At 46.0% G+C, this 19,416-nt stretch overlaps 14 non-coding genes across 14 annotated transcripts; 7 read left to right on the forward strand and 7 right to left on the reverse strand.

Annotated features, from left to right (window-relative positions):
• Positions 1–1,210: 1,210 nt before the first annotated feature.
• TRNAH-AUG (transfer RNA histidin (anticodon AUG)) lies at positions 1,211–1,283 on the reverse strand. The gene has a single exon. It is a non-coding gene; the product is annotated as a tRNA-His (tRNA).
• A 779-nt stretch (positions 1,284–2,062) lies between these two features.
• Positions 2,063–2,169, forward strand: LOC138297885 (U6 spliceosomal RNA). Its single transcript, XR_011204422.1, has one exon. It is a non-coding gene; the product is annotated as a U6 spliceosomal RNA (small nuclear RNA).
• A 1,782-nt stretch (positions 2,170–3,951) lies between these two features.
• Positions 3,952–4,024, reverse strand: TRNAH-AUG (transfer RNA histidin (anticodon AUG)). Its single transcript has one exon. It is a non-coding gene; the product is annotated as a tRNA-His (tRNA).
• A 779-nt stretch (positions 4,025–4,803) lies between these two features.
• LOC138297797 (U6 spliceosomal RNA) lies at positions 4,804–4,910 on the forward strand. The gene has a single exon (XR_011204336.1). It is a non-coding gene; the product is annotated as a U6 spliceosomal RNA (small nuclear RNA).
• Positions 4,911–6,692: 1,782 nt separating this feature from the next.
• Positions 6,693–6,765, reverse strand: TRNAH-AUG (transfer RNA histidin (anticodon AUG)). The gene has a single exon. It is a non-coding gene; the product is annotated as a tRNA-His (tRNA).
• Positions 6,766–7,544: 779 nt separating this feature from the next.
• On the forward strand, positions 7,545–7,651 carry LOC138297886 (U6 spliceosomal RNA). Its single transcript, XR_011204423.1, has one exon. It is a non-coding gene; the product is annotated as a U6 spliceosomal RNA (small nuclear RNA).
• Positions 7,652–9,433: 1,782 nt separating this feature from the next.
• Positions 9,434–9,506, reverse strand: TRNAH-AUG (transfer RNA histidin (anticodon AUG)). Its single transcript has one exon. It is a non-coding gene; the product is annotated as a tRNA-His (tRNA).
• A 779-nt stretch (positions 9,507–10,285) lies between these two features.
• LOC138297798 (U6 spliceosomal RNA) lies at positions 10,286–10,392 on the forward strand. The gene has a single exon (XR_011204337.1). It is a non-coding gene; the product is annotated as a U6 spliceosomal RNA (small nuclear RNA).
• Positions 10,393–12,174: 1,782 nt separating this feature from the next.
• On the reverse strand, positions 12,175–12,247 carry TRNAH-AUG (transfer RNA histidin (anticodon AUG)). Its single transcript has one exon. It is a non-coding gene; the product is annotated as a tRNA-His (tRNA).
• A 779-nt stretch (positions 12,248–13,026) lies between these two features.
• LOC138297887 (U6 spliceosomal RNA) lies at positions 13,027–13,133 on the forward strand. Its single transcript, XR_011204424.1, has one exon. It is a non-coding gene; the product is annotated as a U6 spliceosomal RNA (small nuclear RNA).
• Positions 13,134–14,915: 1,782 nt separating this feature from the next.
• Positions 14,916–14,988, reverse strand: TRNAH-AUG (transfer RNA histidin (anticodon AUG)). Its single transcript has one exon. It is a non-coding gene; the product is annotated as a tRNA-His (tRNA).
• Positions 14,989–15,767: 779 nt separating this feature from the next.
• LOC138297799 (U6 spliceosomal RNA) lies at positions 15,768–15,874 on the forward strand. The gene has a single exon (XR_011204338.1). It is a non-coding gene; the product is annotated as a U6 spliceosomal RNA (small nuclear RNA).
• A 1,781-nt stretch (positions 15,875–17,655) lies between these two features.
• TRNAH-AUG (transfer RNA histidin (anticodon AUG)) lies at positions 17,656–17,728 on the reverse strand. Its single transcript has one exon. It is a non-coding gene; the product is annotated as a tRNA-His (tRNA).
• A 779-nt stretch (positions 17,729–18,507) lies between these two features.
• LOC138297888 (U6 spliceosomal RNA) lies at positions 18,508–18,614 on the forward strand. The gene has a single exon (XR_011204425.1). It is a non-coding gene; the product is annotated as a U6 spliceosomal RNA (small nuclear RNA).
• Positions 18,615–19,416: the final 802 nt, after the last annotated feature.

Raw genomic sequence — 19,416 nt, forward strand, 5'->3', positions numbered from 1 at the left:
AGCACAATGCTCTTGAAGCTGCTCTAATCCACCTCTCTCCCCGCCTTGGGTTCCATCTGGGTGTGTCAGGTGTTGGCCCATGGATAACAAGGAACTGGCTCAGTGCATTATGATTCTCACAAAATTAAAAGGGCCATCTATCAAGTGCTAACTCAAACACACTACACACTCTGGCACACATATGTGTTAACAACCTTTATACCTTGTTTGAAGGATCAAGGACCCCTGTTGAAATCCCAGACCCGCGCACCCCTTGAGGGTGAACGCTTGGCTGTTTCAAAATTCAGTTTTACTGGGGGGTTATGATGGACTTTTCAAGACCCACGTCTGGGCAACATTTGAAATCATTCCCCCCATTTCTCTCAGAAATGCCTATGGTTCGGGGAGTAGTTGCTCCACAATCTTTCTCTTCCACCAATCAGTAGTATTTCCTTGAGAGCTGTTTACTATATTGAATCTTTGGAGGTAAATGTTCCTTTCATCTGCAAGCAGGCTCTTTTTAAGAATGTTTGCCATCATAGGCAGTGTAACTTTTCGCCCCCTACCTAGGCATTCTAATTCTCTTCCACCAAATCAAAGACATTGCCTCATTGTGCATATAATTGTGTGCCCGCCGTCCCCTGCTTTGTTATTGAGGCTGCCATCAATCGAATGACATCTGCCTGTGCCCAAGAGTAGTATTACTGATGAGCATTAAACTGCAGCCTACTGATTAAAAAATCACAATAGATGAAAAAGTGCAAGGTCTACATAGGGTTCAAACCTGCAGTCTTCAGATCCAAAAGAAGGCATGTTATCTCTTTCACCAGGAGCCTTTTCACATGGGGCTTCTTTCTATAATTTTCAAGAGAGTTCTAAAAGGTGGGTGTCTTGAACAGTTGTTCCTAAAAATCCTGCACAACCAATTTTTTAGACCCCTGCGACCCGCATCTTGACCCTTGAAGTAAAACTATTTTCACTCCAGAAAACAAATGTTGTGAAGTTTTCCTCCCTTGTTCAAAAAGCTTAGGCTTGGGAAACATTCAAAGGTCAGGCTCATAGAATCCAGGACAATCATTAAACTTTCTACTAGCCACAGTTGCTATCACAGCCTCCTTACCACAGAACGATTGTTGGATACATCCCGCACCGGAATGTTAATCCTACAAGAAGACTGAGATAATTAAGAACTCAAGTGCAATTACATGAAAAAAGGGACCGGCAACCCTTCCGAGCCAGGAAGGAGTCGAACCTACAATCTTCTGATCCATAGTCAGAAGCGTTATCCATTGCGCCACTGGCCCCATATAAGAGCACTTTCCCCCTTCTCCTTCAGAGAGTGCTAGAGAATGCGCGCCCTCGCGTGTGTGTGTGTCTGTGTTTTAAAACGTCATTCTATCACAATATGTAACCACATTTACAACGCACACTGAAGCTGCAAGTGAACTTACCTGCCCCCCTGAAATTACGTTCTGTCAGGTTTTCGTAACTTACACCAAGGACCCTAGGAGAGAAAAGGACACAAGTGCCAGACCAAGCAGACCCAGCAGCAAAGAAACATTTTGAATAAGCATTAGTTTCTTACAGAGTCTGGTTCAACATCATCGTTTCCAGAGCTGTAAGGGGCTGAGCCTGAGGATTCCTTAGTAAGCAGGCCAGTACAACACTAAAGCGTTTATTATTCAAATACAGGTGAAAATTAAGACACCTTTTCATATGCTCTCTCTGCCCTGGAACCCACCACAACACCATCCCACTCCCACAAGCCATCACCTAGCCTACTGTGCAGCTGACTCACCTTTTCCATCAACGTTCCCCAGGAAGTGTGATGTCACAATGCTCTTTGCCTGTAGTCTGGACCATGAGCCTTTGCAACCTGGCGTAATGAAGATGCTTACAATGTGTGAAGATTTGGACCACAAATATAGGGAATAGAAGTGGATTGTTAGGCCTCATGCCTTATTGCCATGTGTCTCAGAATTGAATGCTTACTGGACCATCCAATCAGCGCTTTCAGGCCACCCTACGTCTGAAGACTGCAGATTCAGGGAGTGTATATACATTGAAGGCTCACCCATGAAGTGTGCTTGCTTCGGCGGCACATATACTAAAATTGGAACGATACAGAGAAGATTAGCATGGCCCCTGCGCAAGGATGACATGCAAATTCGTGAAGCGTTCCATATTTTTAAAAGCTTTCGAGAGAGAAAGGTCCTTTGTTTGCAAGTCTTCTAGTAATAATAAAGCAACTTCCAGTGCCTTCCTTCCCATTTGTATTTTTGAATTGGCCGCCCCTCAACATTCTTAAGGTGTTAACCGCTCCTGCAGGCCAATGCCAGTGCCCAGCTGCATTTAGCAAGGAAGACTTCAGCACTTCAGTGACCTTTCTTTCTATTTTCCAGCCTCCCTGTCATTATCCTTTACCCCGTCCCCCAACTCTATACTGTTGCCAGTGACGCATTGCTTTGTGGGAAGCTGGGCAGAGCAGAGAGAAGGGCAGGGCCTATGCAAATGAGGGCCTCTGGGCCATATGGGGACCCCCTTTTCAGCAGGACTGCTAAAGTAAGCCTTGCCACCAGATTGCTTGGTGAAGCTGGAAATACCAGGCCAGGTGAGGCACTGGGTTCTATCGGTCCATTGAGGACCCATTGGGCCGGCCTCCCTCAGTTTCTGAGGTCCAAGAAATGTTCACCCTGCACCCTTTTAGAGAGGTTTTGGCCGATCGTGGCCGATCGGGGATTAGAGGGGCAGAAGGCAGAAACAGCACAATGCTCTTGAAGCTGCCCTAATCCACCTCTCTCCCCGCCTTGGGTTCCATCTGGGTGTGTCAGGTGTTGGCCCATGGATAACAAGGAACTGGCTCAGTGCATTATGATTCTCACAAAATTAAAAGGGCCATCTATCAAGTGCTAACTCAAACACACTACACACTCTGGCACACATCTGTGTTAACAACCTTTATACCTTGTTTGAAGGATCAAGGACCCCTGTTGAAATCCCAGACCCGCGCACCCCTTGAGGGTGAACGCTTGGCTGTTTCAAAATTCAGTTTTACTGGGGGGTTATGATGGACTTTTCAAGACCCACGTCTGGGCAACATTTGAAATCATTCCCCCCATTTCTCTCAGAAATGCCTATGGTTCGGGGAGTAGTTGCTCCACAATCTTTCTCTTCCACCAATCAGTAGTATTTCCTTGAGAGCTGTTTACTATATTGAATCTTTGGAGGTAAATGTTCCTTTCATCTGCAAGCAGGCTCTTTTTAAAAATGTTTGCCATCATAGGCAGTGTAACTTTTCGCCCCCTACCTAGGCATTCTAATTCTCTTCCACCAAATCAAAGACATTGCCTCATTGTGCATATAATTGTGTGCCCGCCGTCCCCTGCTTTGTTATTGAGGCTGCCATCAATCGAATGACATCTGCCTGTGCCCAAGAGTAGTATTACTGATGAGCATTAAACTGCAGCCTACTGATAAAAAAATCACAATAGATGAAAAAGTGCAAGGTCTACATAGGGTTCAAACCTGCAGTCTTCAGATCCAAAAGAAGGCATGTTATCTCTTTCACCAGGAGCCTTTTCACATGGGGCTTCTTTCTATAATTTTCAAGAGAGTTCTAAAAGGTGGGTGTCTTGAACAGTTGTTCCTAAAAATCCTGCACAACCAATTTTTTAGACCCCTGCGACCCGCATCTTGACCCTTGAAGTAAAACTATTTTCACTCCAGAAAACAAATGTTGTGAAGTTTTCCTCCCTTGTTCAAAAAGCTTAGGCTTGGGAAACATTCAAAGGTCAGGCTCATAGAATCCAGGACAATCATTAAACTTTCTACTAGCCACAGTTGCTATCACAGCCTCCTTACCACAGAACGATTGTTGGATACATCCCGCACCGGAATGTTAATCCTACAAGAAGACTGAGATAATTAAGAACTCAAGTGCAATTACATGAAAAAAGGGACCGGCAACCCTTCCGAGCCAGGTAGGAGTCGAACCTACAATCTTCTGATCCATAGTCAGAAGCGTTATCCATTGCGCCACTGGCCCCATACAAGAGCACTTTCCCCCTTCTCCTTCAGAGAGTGCTAGAGAATGCGCGCCCTCGCGTGTGTGTGTGTCTGTGTTTTAAAACGTCATTCTATCACAATATGTAACCACATTTACAACGCACACTGAAGCTGCAAGTGAACTTACCTGCCCCCCTGAAATTACGTTCTGTCAGGTTTTCGTAACTTACACCAAGGACCCTAGGAGAGAAAAGGACACAAGTGCCAGACCAAGCAGACCCAGCAGCAAAGAAACATTTTGAATAAGCATTAGTTTCTTACAGAGTCTGGTTCAACATCATCGTTTCCAGAGCTGTAAGGGGCTGAGCCTGAGGATTCCTTAGTAAGCAGGCCAGTACAACACTAAAGCGTTTATTATTCAAATACAGGTGAAAATTAAGACACCTTTTCATATGCTCTCTCTGCCCTGGAACCCACCACAACACCATCCCACTCCCACAAGCCATCACCTAGCCTACTGTGCAGCTGACTCACCTTTTCCATCAACGTTCCCCAGGAAGTGTGATGTCACAATGCTCTTTGCCTGTAGTCTGGACCATGAGCCTTTGCAACCTGGCGTAATGAAGATGCTTACAATGTGTGAAGATTTGGACCACAAATATAGGGAATAGAAGTGGATTGTTAGGCCTCATGCCTTATTGCCATGTGTCTCAGAATTGAATGCTTACTGGACCATCCAATCAGCGCTTTCAGGCCACCCTACGTCTGAAGACTGCAGATTCAGGGAGTGTATATACATTGAAGGCTCACCCATGAAGTGTGCTTGCTTCGGCGGCACATATACTAAAATTGGAACGATACAGAGAAGATTAGCATGGCCCCTGCGCAAGGATGACACGCAAATTCGTGAAGCGTTCCATATTTTTAAAAGCTTTCGAGAGAGAAAGGTCCTTTGTTTGCAAGTCTTCTAGTAATAATAAAGCAACTTCCAGTGCCTTCCTTCCCATTTGTATTTTTGAATTGGCCGCCCCTCAACATTCTTAAGGTGTTAACCGCTCCTGCAGGCCAATGCCAGTGCCCAGCTGCATTTAGCAAGGAAGACTTCAGCACTTCAGTGACCTTTCTTTCTATTTTCCAGCCTCCCTGTCATTATCCTTTACCCCGTCCCCCAACTCTATACTGTTGCCAGTGACGCATTGCTTTGTGGGAAGCTGGGCAGAGCAGAGAGAAGGGCAGGGCCTATGCAAATGAGGGCCTCTGGGCCATATGGGGACCCCCTTTTCAGCAGGACTGCTAAAGTCAGCCTTGCCACCAGATTGCTTGGTGAAGCTGGAAATACCAGGCCAGGTGATGCACCGGGTTCTATCGGTCCATTGAGGACCCATTGGGCCGGCCTCCCTCAGTTTCTGAGGTCCAAGAAATGTTCACCCTGCAACCTTTTAGAGAGGTTTTGGCCGATCATGGCCGATCGGGGATGAGAGGGGCAGAAGGCAGAAAGAGCACAATGCTCTTGAAGCTGCTCTAATCCACCTCTCTCCCCGCCTTGGGTTCCATCTGGGTGTGTCAGGTGTTGGCCCATGGATAACAAGGAACTGGCTCAGTGCATTATGATTCTCACAAAATTAAAAGGGCCATCTATCAAGTGCTAACTCAAACACACTACACACTCTGGCACACATATGTGTTAACAACCTTTATACCTTGTTTGAAGGATCAAGGACCCCTGTTGAAATCCCAGACCCGCGCACCCCTTGAGGGTGAACGCTTGGCTGTTTCAAAATTCAGTTTTACTGGGGGGTTATGATGGACTTTTCAAGACCCACGTCTGGGCAACATTTGAAATCATTCCCCCCATTTCTCTCAGAAATGCCTATGGTTCGGGGAGTAGTTGCTCCACAATCTTTCTCTTCCACCAATCAGTAGTATTTCCTTGAGAGCTGTTTACTATATTGAATCTTTGGAGGTAAATGTTCCTTTCATCTGCAAGCAGGCTCTTTTTAAGAATGTTTGCCATCATAGGCAGTGTAACTTTTCGCCCCCTACCTAGGCATTCTAATTCTCTTCCACCAAATCAAAGACATTGCCTCATTGTGCATATAATTGTGTGCCCGCCGTCCCCTGCTTTGTTATTGAGGCTGCCATCAATCGAATGACATCTGCCTGTGCCCAAGAGTAGTATTACTGATGAGCATTAAACTGCAGCCTACTGATTAAAAAATCACAATAGATGAAAAAGTGCAAGGTCTACATAGGGTTCAAACCTGCAGTCTTCAGATCCAAAAGAAGGCATGTTATCTCTTTCACCAGGAGCCTTTTCACATGGGGCTTCTTTCTATAATTTTCAAGAGAGTTCTAAAAGGTGGGTGTCTTGAACAGTTGTTCCTAAAAATCCTGCACAACCAATTTTTTAGACCCCTGCGACCCGCATCTTGACCCTTGAAGTAAAACTATTTTCACTCCAGAAAACAAATGTTGTGAAGTTTTCCTCCCTTGTTCAAAAAGCTTAGGCTTGGGAAACATTCAAAGGTCAGGCTCATAGAATCCAGGACAATCATTAAACTTTCTACTAGCCACAGTTGCTATCACAGCCTCCTTACCACAGAACGATTGTTGGATACATCCCGCACCGGAATGTTAATCCTACAAGAAGACTGAGATAATTAAGAACTCAAGTGCAATTACATGAAAAAAGGGACCGGCAACCCTTCCGAGCCAGGTAGGAGTCGAACCTACAATCTTCTGATCCATAGTCAGAAGCGTTATCCATTGCGCCACTGGCCCCATATAAGAGCACTTTCCCCCTTCTCCTTCAGAGAGTGCTAGAGAATGCGCGCCCTCGCGTGTGTGTGTGTCTGTGTTTTAAAACGTCATTCTATCACAATATGTAACCACATTTACAACGCACACTGAAGCTGCAAGTGAACTTACCTGCCCCCCTGAAATTACGTTCTGTCAGGTTTTCGTAACTTACACCAAGGACCCTAGGAGAGAAAAGGACACAAGTGCCAGACCAAGCAGACCCAGCAGCAAAGAAACATTTTGAATAAGCATTAGTTTCTTACAGAGTCTGGTTCAACATCATCGTTTCCAGAGCTGTAAGGGGCTGAGCCTGAGGATTCCTTAGTAAGCAGGCCAGTACAACACTAAAGCGTTTATTATTCAAATACAGGTGAAAATTAAGACACCTTTTCATATGCTCTCTCTGCCCTGGAACCCACCACAACACCATCCCACTCCCACAAGCCATCACCTAGCCTACTGTGCAGCTGACTCACCTTTTCCATCAACGTTCCCCAGGAAGTGTGATGTCACAATGCTCTTTGCCTGTAGTCTGGACCATGAGCCTTTGCAACCTGGCGTAATGAAGATGCTTACAATGTGTGAAGATTTGGACCACAAATATAGGGAATAGAAGTGGATTGTTAGGCCTCATGCCTTATTGCCATGTGTCTCAGAATTGAATGCTTACTGGACCATCCAATCAGCGCTTTCAGGCCACCCTACGTCTGAAGACTGCAGATTCAGGGAGTGTATATACATTGAAGGCTCACCCATGAAGTGTGCTTGCTTCGGCGGCACATATACTAAAATTGGAACGATACAGAGAAGATTAGCATGGCCCCTGCGCAAGGATGACATGCAAATTCGTGAAGCGTTCCATATTTTTAAAAGCTTTCGAGAGAGAAAGGTCCTTTGTTTGCAAGTCTTCTAGTAATAATAAAGCAACTTCCAGTGCCTTCCTTCCCATTTGTATTTTTGAATTGGCCGCCCCTCAACATTCTTAAGGTGTTAACCGCTCCTGCAGGCCAATGCCAGTGCCCAGCTGCATTTAGCAAGGAAGACTTCAGCACTTCAGTGACCTTTCTTTCTATTTTCCAGCCTCCCTGTCATTATCCTTTACCCCGTCCCCCAACTCTATACTGTTGCCAGTGACGCATTGCTTTGTGGGAAGCTGGGCAGAGCAGAGAGAAGGGCAGGGCCTATGCAAATGAGGGCCTCTGGGCCATATGGGGACCCCCTTTTCAGCAGGACTGCTAAAGTAAGCCTTGCCACCAGATTGCTTGGTGAAGCTGGAAATACCAGGCCAGGTGAGGCACTGGGTTCTATCGGTCCATTGAGGACCCATTGGGCCGGCCTCCCTCAGTTTCTGAGGTCCAAGAAATGTTCACCCTGCACCCTTTTAGAGAGGTTTTGGCCGATCGTGGCCGATCGGGGATTAGAGGGGCAGAAGGCAGAAACAGCACAATGCTCTTGAAGCTGCCCTAATCCACCTCTCTCCCCGCCTTGGGTTCCATCTGGGTGTGTCAGGTGTTGGCCCATGGATAACAAGGAACTGGCTCAGTGCATTATGATTCTCACAAAATTAAAAGGGCCATCTATCAAGTGCTAACTCAAACACACTACACACTCTGGCACACATCTGTGTTAACAACCTTTATACCTTGTTTGAAGGATCAAGGACCCCTGTTGAAATCCCAGACCCGCGCACCCCTTGAGGGTGAACGCTTGGCTGTTTCAAAATTCAGTTTTACTGGGGGGTTATGATGGACTTTTCAAGACCCACGTCTGGGCAACATTTGAAATCATTCCCCCCATTTCTCTCAGAAATGCCTATGGTTCGGGGAGTAGTTGCTCCACAATCTTTCTCTTCCACCAATCAGTAGTATTTCCTTGAGAGCTGTTTACTATATTGAATCTTTGGAGGTAAATGTTCCTTTCATCTGCAAGCAGGCTCTTTTTAAGAATGTTTGCCATCATAGGCAGTGTAACTTTTCGCCCCCTACCTAGGCATTCTAATTCTCTTCCACCAAATCAAAGACATTGCCTCATTGTGCATATAATTGTGTGCCCGCCGTCCCCTGCTTTGTTATTGAGGCTGCCATCAATCGAATGACATCTGCCTGTGCCCAAGAGTAGTATTACTGATGAGCATTAAACTGCAGCCTACTGATAAAAAAATCACAATAGATGAAAAAGTGCAAGGTCTACATAGGGTTCAAACCTGCAGTCTTCAGATCCAAAAGAAGGCATGTTATCTCTTTCACCAGGAGCCTTTTCACATGGGGCTTCTTTCTATAATTTTCAAGAGAGTTCTAAAAGGTGGGTGTCTTGAACAGTTGTTCCTAAAAATCCTGCACAACCAATTTTTTAGACCCCTGCGACCCGCATCTTGACCCTTGAAGTAAAACTATTTTCACTCCAGAAAACAAATGTTGTGAAGTTTTCCTCCCTTGTTCAAAAAGCTTAGGCTTGGGAAACATTCAAAGGTCAGGCTCATAGAATCCAGGACAATCATTAAACTTTCTACTAGCCACAGTTGCTATCACAGCCTCCTTACCACAGAACGATTGTTGGATACATCCCGCACCGGAATGTTAATCCTACAAGAAGACTGAGATAATTAAGAACTCAAGTGCAATTACATGAAAAAAGGGACCGGCAACCCTTCCGAGCCAGATAGGAGTCGAACCTACAATCTTCTGATCCATAGTCAGAAGCGTTAGCCATTGCGCCACTGGCCCCATATAAAAGCACTTTCCCCCTTCTCCTTCAGAGAGTGCTAGAGAATGCGCGCCCTCGCGTGTGTGTGTGTCTGTGTTTTAAAACGTCATTCTATCACAATATGTAACCACATTTACAACGCACACTGAAGCTGCAAGTGAACTTACCTGCCCCCCTGAAATTACGTTCTGTCAGGTTTTCGTAACTTACACCAAGGACCCTAGGAGAGAAAAGGACACAAGTGCCAGACCAAGCAGACCCAGCAGCAAAGAAACATTTTGAATAAGCATTATTTTCTTACAGAGTCTGGTTCAACATCATCGTTTCCAGAGCTGTAAGGGGCTGAGCCTGAGGATTCCTTAGTAAGCAGGCCAGTACAACACTAAAGCGTTTATTATTCAAATACAGGTGAAAATTAAGACACCTTTTCATATGCTCTCTCTGCCCTGGAACCCACCACAACACCATCCCACTCCCACAAGCCATCACCTAGCCTACTGTGCAGCTGACTCACCTTTTCCATCAACGTTCCCCAGGAAGTGTGATGTCACAATGCTCTTTGCCTGTAGTCTGGACCATGAGCCTTTGCAACCTGGCGTAATGAAGATGCTTACAATGTGTGAAGATTTGGACCACAAATATAGGGAATAGAAGTGGATTGTTAGGCCTCATGCCTTATTGCCATGTGTCTCAGAATTGAATGCTTACTGGACCATCCAATCAGCGCTTTCAGGCCACCCTACGTCTGAAGACTGCAGATTCAGGGAGTGTATATACATTGAAGGCTCACCCATGAAGTGTGCTTGCTTCGGCGGCACATATACTAAAATTGGAACGATACAGAGAAGATTAGCATGGCCCCTGCGCAAGGATGACACGCAAATTCGTGAAGCGTTCCATATTTTTAAAAGCTTTCGAGAGAGAAAGGTCCTTTGTTTGCAAGTCTTCTAGTAATAATAAAGCAACTTCCAGTGCCTTCCTTCCCATTTGTATTTTTGAATTGGCCGCCCCTCAACATTCTTAAGGTGTTAACCGCTCCTGCAGGCCAATGCCAGTGCCCAGCTGCATTTAGCAAGGAAGACTTCAGCACTTCAGTGACCTTTCTTTCTATTTTCCAGCCTCCCTGTCATTATCCTTTACCCCGTCCCCCAACTCTATACTGTTGCCAGTGACGCATTGCTTTGTGGGAAGCTGGGCAGAGCAGAGAGAAGGGCAGGGCCTATGCAAATGAGGGCCTCTGGGCCATATGGGGACCCCCTTTTCAGCAGGACTGCTAAAGTCAGCCTTGCCACCAGATTGCTTGGTGAAGCTGGAAATACCAGGCCAGGTGATGCACTGGGTTCTATCGGTCCATTGAGGACCCATTGGGCCGGCCTCCCTCAGTTTCTGAGGTCCAAGAAATGTTCACCCTGCAACCTTTTAGAGAGGTTTTGGCCGATCATCGGCCGATCGGGGATGAGAGGGGCAGAAGGCAGAAAGAGCACAATGCTCTTGAAGCTGCTCTAATCCACCTCTCTCCCCGCCTTGGGTTCCATCTGGGTGTGTCAGGTGTTGGCCCATGGATAACAAGGAACTGGCTCAGTGCATTATGATTCTCACAAAATTAAAAGGGCCATCTATCAAGTGCTAACTCAAACACACTACACACTCTGGCACACATATGTGTTAACAACCTTTATACCTTGTTTGAAGGATCAAGGACCCCTGTTGAAATCCCAGACCCGCGCACCCCTTGAGGGTGAACGCTTGGCTGTTTCAAAATTCAGTTTTACTGGGGGGTTATGATGGACTTTTCAAGACCCACGTCTGGGCAACATTTGAAATCATTCCCCCCATTTCTCTCAGAAATGCCTATGGTTCGGGGAGTAGTTGCTCCACAATCTTTCTCTTCCACCAATCAGTAGTATTTCCTTGAGAGCTGTTTACTATATTGAATCTTTGGAGGTAAATGTTCCTTTCATCTGCAAGCAGGCTCTTTTTAAGAATGTTTGCCATCATAGGCAGTGTAACTTTTCGCCCCCCTACCTGCATTCTAATTCTCTTCCACCAAATCAAAGACATTGCCTCATTGTGCATATAATTGTGTGCCCGCCGTCCCCTGCTTTGTTATTGAGGCTGCCATCAATCGAATGACATCTGCCTGTGCCCAAGAGTAGTATTACTGATGAGCATTAAACTGCAGCCTACTGATTAAAAAATCACAATAGATGAAAAAGTGCAAGGTCTACATAGGGTTCAAACCTGCAGTCTTCAGATCCAAAAGAAGGCATGTTATCTCTTTCACCAGGAGCCTTTTCACATGGGGCTTCTTTCTATAATTTTCAAGAGAGTTCTAAAAGGTGGGTGTCTTGAACAGTTGTTCTTAAAAATCCTGCACAACCAATTTTTTAGACCCCTGCGACCCGCATCTTGACCCTTGAAGTAAAACTATTTTCACTCCAGAAAACAAATGTTGTGAAGTTTTCCTCCCTTGTTCAAAAAACTTAGGCTTGGGAAACATTCAAAGGTCAGGCTCATAGAATCCAGGACAATCATTAAACTTTCTACTAGCCACAGTTGCTATCACAGCCTCCTTACCACAGAACGATTGTTGGATACATCCCGCACCGGAATGTTAATCCTACAAGAAGACTGAGATAATTAAGAACTCAAGTGCAATTACATGAAAAAAGGGACCGGCAACCCTTCCGAGCCAGGTAGGAGTCGAACCTACAATCTTCTGATCCATAGTCAGAAGCGTTATCCATTGCGCCACTGGCCCCATATAAGAGCACTTTCCCCCTTCTCCTTCAGAGAGTGCTAGAGAATGCGCGCCCTCGCGTGTGTGTGTGTCTGTGTTTTAAAACGTCATTCTATCACAATATGTAACCACATTTACAACGCACACTGAAGCTGCAAGTGAACTTACCTGCCCCCCTGAAATTACGTTCTGTCAGGTTTTCGTAACTTACACCAAGGACCCTAGGAGAGAAAAGGACACAAGTGCCAGACCAAGCAGACCCAGCAGCAAAGAAACATTTTGAATAAGCATTAGTTTCTTACAGAGTCTGGTTCAACATCATCGTTTCCAGAGCTGTAAGGGGCTGAGCCTGAGGATTCCTTAGTAAGCAGGCCAGTACAACACTAAAGCGTTTATTATTCAAATACAGGTGAAAATTAAGACACCTTTTCATATGCTCTCTCTGCCCTGGAACCCACCACAACACCATCCCACTCCCACAAGCCATCACCTAGCCTACTGTGCAGCTGACTCACCTTTTCCATCAACGTTCCCCAGGAAGTGTGATGTCACAATGCTCTTTGCCTGTAGTCTGGACCATGAGCCTTTGCAACCTGGCGTAATGAAGATGCTTACAATGTGTGAAGATTTGGACCACAAATATAGGGAATAGAAGTGGATTGTTAGGCCTCATGCCTTATTGCCATGTGTCTCAGAATTGAATGCTTACTGGACCATCCAATCAGCGCTTTCAGGCCACCCTACGTCTGAAGACTGCAGATTCAGGGAGTGTATATACATTGAAGGCTCACCCATGAAGTGTGCTTGCTTCGGCGGCACATATACTAAAATTGGAACGATACAGAGAAGATTAGCATGGCCCCTGCGCAAGGATGACATGCAAATTCGTGAAGCGTTCCATATTTTTAAAAGCTTTCGAGAGAGAAAGGTCCTTTGTTTGCAAGTCTTCTAGTAATAATAAAGCAACTTCCAGTGCCTTCCTTCCCATTTGTATTTTTGAATTGGCCGCCCCTCAACATTCTTAAGGTGTTAACCGCTCCTGCAGGCCAATGCCAGTGCCCAGCTGCATTTAGCAAGGAAGACTTCAGCACTTCAGTGACCTTTCTTTCTATTTTCCAGCCTCCCTGTCATTATCCTTTACCCCGTCCCCCAACTCTATACTGTTGCCAGTGACGCATTGCTTTGTGGGAAGCTGGGCAGAGCAGAGAGAAGGGCAGGGCCTATGCAAATGAGGGCCTCTGGGCCATATGGGGACCCCCTTTTCAGCAGGACTGCTAAAGTAAGCCTTGCCACCAGATTGCTTGGTGAAGCTGGAAATACCAGGCCAGGTGAGGCACTGGGTTCTATCGGTCCATTGAGGACCCATTGGGCCGGCCTCCCTCAGTTTCTGAGGTCCAAGAAATGTTCACCCTGCACCCTTTTAGAGAGGTTTTGGCCGATCGTGGCCGATCGGGGATTAGAGGGGCAGAAGGCAGAAACAGCACAATGCTCTTGAAGCTGCCCTAATCCACCTCTCTCCCCGCCTTGGGTTCCATCTGGGTGTGTCAGGTGTTGGCCCATGGATAACAAGGAACTGGCTCAGTGCATTATGATTCTCACAAAATTAAAAGGGCCATCTATCAAGTGCTAACTCAAACACACTACACACTCTGGCACACATCTGTGTTAACAACCTTTATACCTTGTTTGAAGGATCAAGGACCCCTGTTGAAATCCCAGACCCGCGCACCCCTTGAGGGTGAACGCTTGGCTGTTTCAAAATTCAGTTTTACTGGGGGGTTATGATGGACTTTTCAAGACCCACGTCTGGGCAACATTTGAAATCATTCCCCCCATTTCTCTCAGAAATGCCTATGGTTCGGGGAGTAGTTGCTCCACAATCTTTCTCTTCCACCAATCAGTAGTATTTCCTTGAGAGCTGTTTACTATATTGAATCTTTGGAGGTAAATGTTCCTTTCATCTGCAAGCAGGCTCTTTTTAAGAATGTTTGCCATCATAGGCAGTGTAACTTTTCGCCCCCTACCTAGGCATTCTAATTCTCTTCCACCAAATCAAAGACATTGCCTCATTGTGCATATAATTGTGTGCCCGCCGTCCCCTGCTTTGTTATTGAGGCTGCCATCAATCGAATGACATCTGCCTGTGCCCAAGAGTAGTATTACTGATGAGCATTAAACTGCAGCCTACTGATAAAAAAATCACAATAGATGAAAAAGTGCAAGGTCTACATAGGGTTCAAACCTGCAGTCTTCAGATCCAAAAGAAGGCATGTTATCTCTTTCACCAGGAGCCTTTTCACATGGGGCTTCTTTCTATAATTTTCAAGAGAGTTCTAAAAGGTGGGTGTCTTGAACAGTTGTTCCTAAAAATCCTGCACAACTAATTTTTTAGACCCCTGCGACCCGCATCTTGACCCTTGAAGTAAAACTATTTTCACTCCAGAAAACAAATGTTGTGAAGTTTTCCTCCCTTGTTCAAAAAGCTTAGGCTTGGGAAACATTCAAAGGTCAGGCTCATAGAATCCAGGACAATCATTAAACTTTCTACTAGCCACAGTTGCTATCACAGCCTCCTTACCACAGAACGATTGTTGGATACATCCCGCACCGGAATGTTAATCCTACAAGAAGACTGAGATAATTAAGAACTCAAGTGCAATTACATGAAAAAAGGGACCGGCAACCCTTCCGAGCCAGATAGGAGTCGAACCTACAATCTTCTGATCCATAGTCAGAAGCGTTATCCATTGCGCCACTGGCCCCATAAAAAAGCACTTTCCCCCTTCTCCTTCAGAGAGTGCTAGAGAATGCGCGCCCTCGCGTGTGTGTGTGTCTGTGTTTTAAAACGTCATTCTATCACAATATGTAACCACATTTACAACGCACACTGAAGCTGCAAGTGAACTTACCTGCCCCCCTGAAATTACGTTCTGTCAGGTTTTCGTAACTTACACCAAGGACCCTAGGAGAGAAAAGGACACAAGTGCCAGACCAAGCAGACCCAGCAGCAAAGAAACATTTTGAATAAGCATTATTTTCTTACAGAGTCTGGTTCAACATCATCGTTTCCAGAGCTGTAAGGGGCTGAGCCTGAGGATTCCTTAGTAAGCAGGCCAGTACAACACTAAAGCGTTTATTATTCAAATACAGGTGAAAATTAAGACACCTTTTCATATGCTCTCTCTGCCCTGGAACCCACCACAACACCATCCCACTCCCACAAGCCATCACCTAGCCTACTGTGCAGCTGACTCACCTTTTCCATCAACGTTCCCCAGGAAGTGTGATGTCACAATGCTCTTTGCCTGTAGTCTGGACCATGAGCCTTTGCAACCTGGCGTAATGAAGATGCTTACAATGTGTGAAGATTTGGACCACAAATATAGGGAATAGAAGTGGATTGTTAGGCCTCATGCCTTATTGCCATGTGTCTCAGAATTGAATGCTTACTGGACCATCCAATCAGCGCTTTCAGGCCACCCTACGTCTGAAGACTGCAGATTCAGGGAGTGTATATACATTGAAGGCTCACCCATGAAGTGTGCTTGCTTCGGCGGCACATATACTAAAATTGGAACGATACAGAGAAGATTAGCATGGCCCCTGCGCAAGGATGACACGCAAATTCGTGAAGCGTTCCATATTTTTAAAAGCTTTCGAGAGAGAAAGGTCCTTTGTTTGCAAGTCTTCTAGTAATAATAAAGCAACTTCCAGTGCCTTCCTTCCCATTTGTATTTTTGAATTGGCCGCCCCTCAACATTCTTAAGGTGTTAACCGCTCCTGCAGGCCAATGCCAGTGCCCAGCTGCATTTAGCAAGGAAGACTTCAGCACTTCAGTGACCTTTCTTTCTATTTTCCAGCCTCCCTGTCATTATCCTTTACCCCGTCCCCCAACTCTATACTGTTGCCAGTGACGCATTGCTTTGTGGGAAGCTGGGCAGAGCAGAGAGAAGGGCAGGGCCTATGCAAATGAGGGCCTCTGGGCCATATGGGGACCCCCTTTTCAGCAGGACTGCTAAAGTCAGCCTTGCACCAGATTGCTTGGTGAAGCTGGAAATACCAGGCCAGGTGATGCACCGGGTTCTATCGGTCCATTGAGGACCCATTGGGCCGGCCTCCCTCAGTTTCTGAGGTCCAAGAAATGTTCACCCTGCAACCTTTTAGAGAGGTTTTGGCCGATCATGGCCGATCGGGGATGAGAGGGGCAGAAGGCAGAAAGAGCACAATGCTCTTGAAGCTGCTCTAATCCACCTCTCTCCCCGCCTTGGGTTCCATCTGGGTGTGTCAGGTGTTGGCCCATGGATAACAAGGAACTGGCTCAGTGCATTATGATTCTCACAAAATTAAAAGGGCCATCTATCAAGTGCTAACTCAAACACACTACACACTCTGGCACACATCTGTGTTAACAACCTTTATACCTTGTTTGAAGGATCAAGGACCCCTGTTGAAATCCCAGACCCGCGCACCCCTTGAGGGTGAACGCTTGGCTGTTTCAAAATTCAGTTTTACTGGGGGGTTATGATGGACTTTTCAAGACCCACGTCTGGGCAACATTTGAAATCATTCCCCCCATTTCTCTCAGAAATGCCTATGGTTCGGGGAGTAGTTGCTCCACAATCTTTCTCTTCCACCAATCAGTAGTATTTCCTTGAGAGCTGTTTACTATATTGAATCTTTGGAGGTAAATGTTCCTTTCATCTGCAAGCAGGCTCTTTTTAAGAATGTTTGCCATCATAGGCAGTGTAACTTTTCGCCCCCTACCTAGGCATTCTAATTCTCTTCCACCAAATCAAAGACATTGCCTCATTGTGCATATAATTGTGTGCCCGCCGTCCCCTGCTTTGTTATTGAGGCTGCCATCAATCGAATGACATCTGCCTGTGCCCAAGAGTAGTATTACTGATGAGCATTAAACTGCAGCCTACTGATTAAAAAATCACAATAGATGAAAAAGTGCAAGGTCTACATAGGGTTCAAACCTGCAGTCTTCAGATCCAAAAGAAGGCATGTTATCTCTTTCACCAGGAGCCTTTTCACATGGGGCTTCTTTCTATAATTTTCAAGAGAGTTCTAAAAGGTGGGTGTCTTGAACAGTTGTTCCTAAAAATCCTGCACAACCAATTTTTTAGACCCCTGCGACCCGCATCTTGACCCTTGAAGTAAAACTATTTTCACTCCAGAAAACAAATGTTGTGAAGTTTTCCTCCCTTGTTCAAAAAGCTTAGGCTTGGGAAACATTCAAAGGTCAGGCTCATAGAATCCAGGACAATCATTAAACTTTCTACTAGCCACAGTTGCTATCACAGCCTCCTTACCACAGAACGATTGTTGGATACATCCCGCACCGGAATGTTAATCCTACAAGAAGACTGAGATAATTAAGAACTCAAGTGCAATTACATGAAAAAAGGGACCGGCAACCCTTCCGAGCCAGGTAGGAGTCGAACCTACAATCTTCTGATCCATAGTCAGAAGCGTTATCCATTGCGCCACTGGCCCCATATAAGAGCACTTTCCCCCTTCTCCTTCAGAGAGTGCTAGAGAATGCGCGCCCTCGCGTGTGTGTGTGTCTGTGTTTTAAAACGTCATTCTATCACAATATGTAACCACATTTACAACGCACACTGAAGCTGCAAGTGAACTTACCTGCCCCCCTGAAATTACGTTCTGTCAGGTTTTCGTAACTTACACCAAGGACCCTAGGAGAGAAAAGGACACAAGTGCCAGACCAAGCAGACCCAGCAGCAAAGAAACATTTTGAATAAGCATTAGTTTCTTACAGAGTCTGGTTCAACATCATCGTTTCCAGAGCTGTAAGGGGCTGAGCCTGAGGATTCCTTAGTAAGCAGGCCAGTACAACACTAAAGCGTTTATTATTCAAATACAGGTGAAAATTAAGACACCTTTTCATATGCTCTCTCTGCCCTGGAACCCACCACAACACCATCCCACTCCCACAAGCCATCACCTAGCCTACTGTGCAGCTGACTCACCTTTTCCATCAACGTTCCCCAGGAAGTGTGATGTCACAATGCTCTTTGCCTGTAGTCTGGACCATGAGCCTTTGCAACCTGGCGTAATGAAGATGCTTACAATGTGTGAAGATTTGGACCACAAATATAGGGAATAGAAGTGGATTGTTAGGCCTCATGCCTTATTGCCATGTGTCTCAGAATTGAATGCTTACTGGACCATCCAATCAGCGCTTTCAGGCCACCCTACGTCTGAAGACTGCAGATTCAGGGAGTGTATATACATTGAAGGCTCACCCATGAAGTGTGCTTGCTTCGGCGGCACATATACTAAAATTGGAACGATACAGAGAAGATTAGCATGGCCCCTGCGCAAGGATGACATGCAAATTCGTGAAGCGTTCCATATTTTTAAAAGCTTTCGAGAGAGAAAGGTCCTTTGTTTGCAAGTCTTCTAGTAATAATAAAGCAACTTCCAGTGCCTTCCTTCCCATTTGTATTTTTGAATTGGCCGCCCCTCAACATTCTTAAGGTGTTAACCGCTCCTGCAGGCCAATGCCAGTGCCCAGCTGCATTTAGCAAGGAAGACTTCAGCACTTCAGTGACCTTTCTTTCTATTTTCCAGCCTCCCTGTCATTATCCTTTACCCCGTCCCCCAACTCTATACTGTTGCCAGTGACGCATTGCTTTGTGGGAAGCTGGGCAGAGCAGAGAGAAGGGCAGGGCCTATGCAAATGAGGGCCTCTGGGCCATATGGGGACCCCCTTTTCAGCAGGACTGCTAAAGTAAGCCTTGCCACCAGATTGCTTGGTGAAGCTGGAAATACCAGGCCAGGTGAGGCACTGGGTTCTATCGGTCCATTGAGGACCCATTGGGCCGGCCTCCCTCAGTTTCTGAGGTCCAAGAAATGTTCACCCTGCACCCTTTTAGAGAGGTTTTGGCCGATCGTGGCCGATCGGGGATTAGAGGGGCAGAAGGCAGAAACAGCACAATGCTCTTGAAGCTGCCCTAATCCACCTCTCTCCCCGCCTTGGGTTCCATCTGGGTGTGTCAGGTGTTGGCCCATGGATAACAAGGAACTGGCTCAGTGCATTATGATTCTCACAAAATTAAAAGGGCCATCTATCAAGTGCTAACTCAAACACACTACACACTCTGGCACACATCTGTGTTAACAACCTTGATACCTTGTTTGAAGGATCAAGGACCCCTGTT

The sequence above is a fragment of the Pleurodeles waltl genome, chromosome 5 (assembly GCF_031143425.1).
Source record: "Pleurodeles waltl isolate 20211129_DDA chromosome 5, aPleWal1.hap1.20221129, whole genome shotgun sequence".
In the NCBI taxonomy this organism is placed as follows: domain Eukaryota; kingdom Metazoa; phylum Chordata; class Amphibia; order Caudata; family Salamandridae; genus Pleurodeles; species Pleurodeles waltl.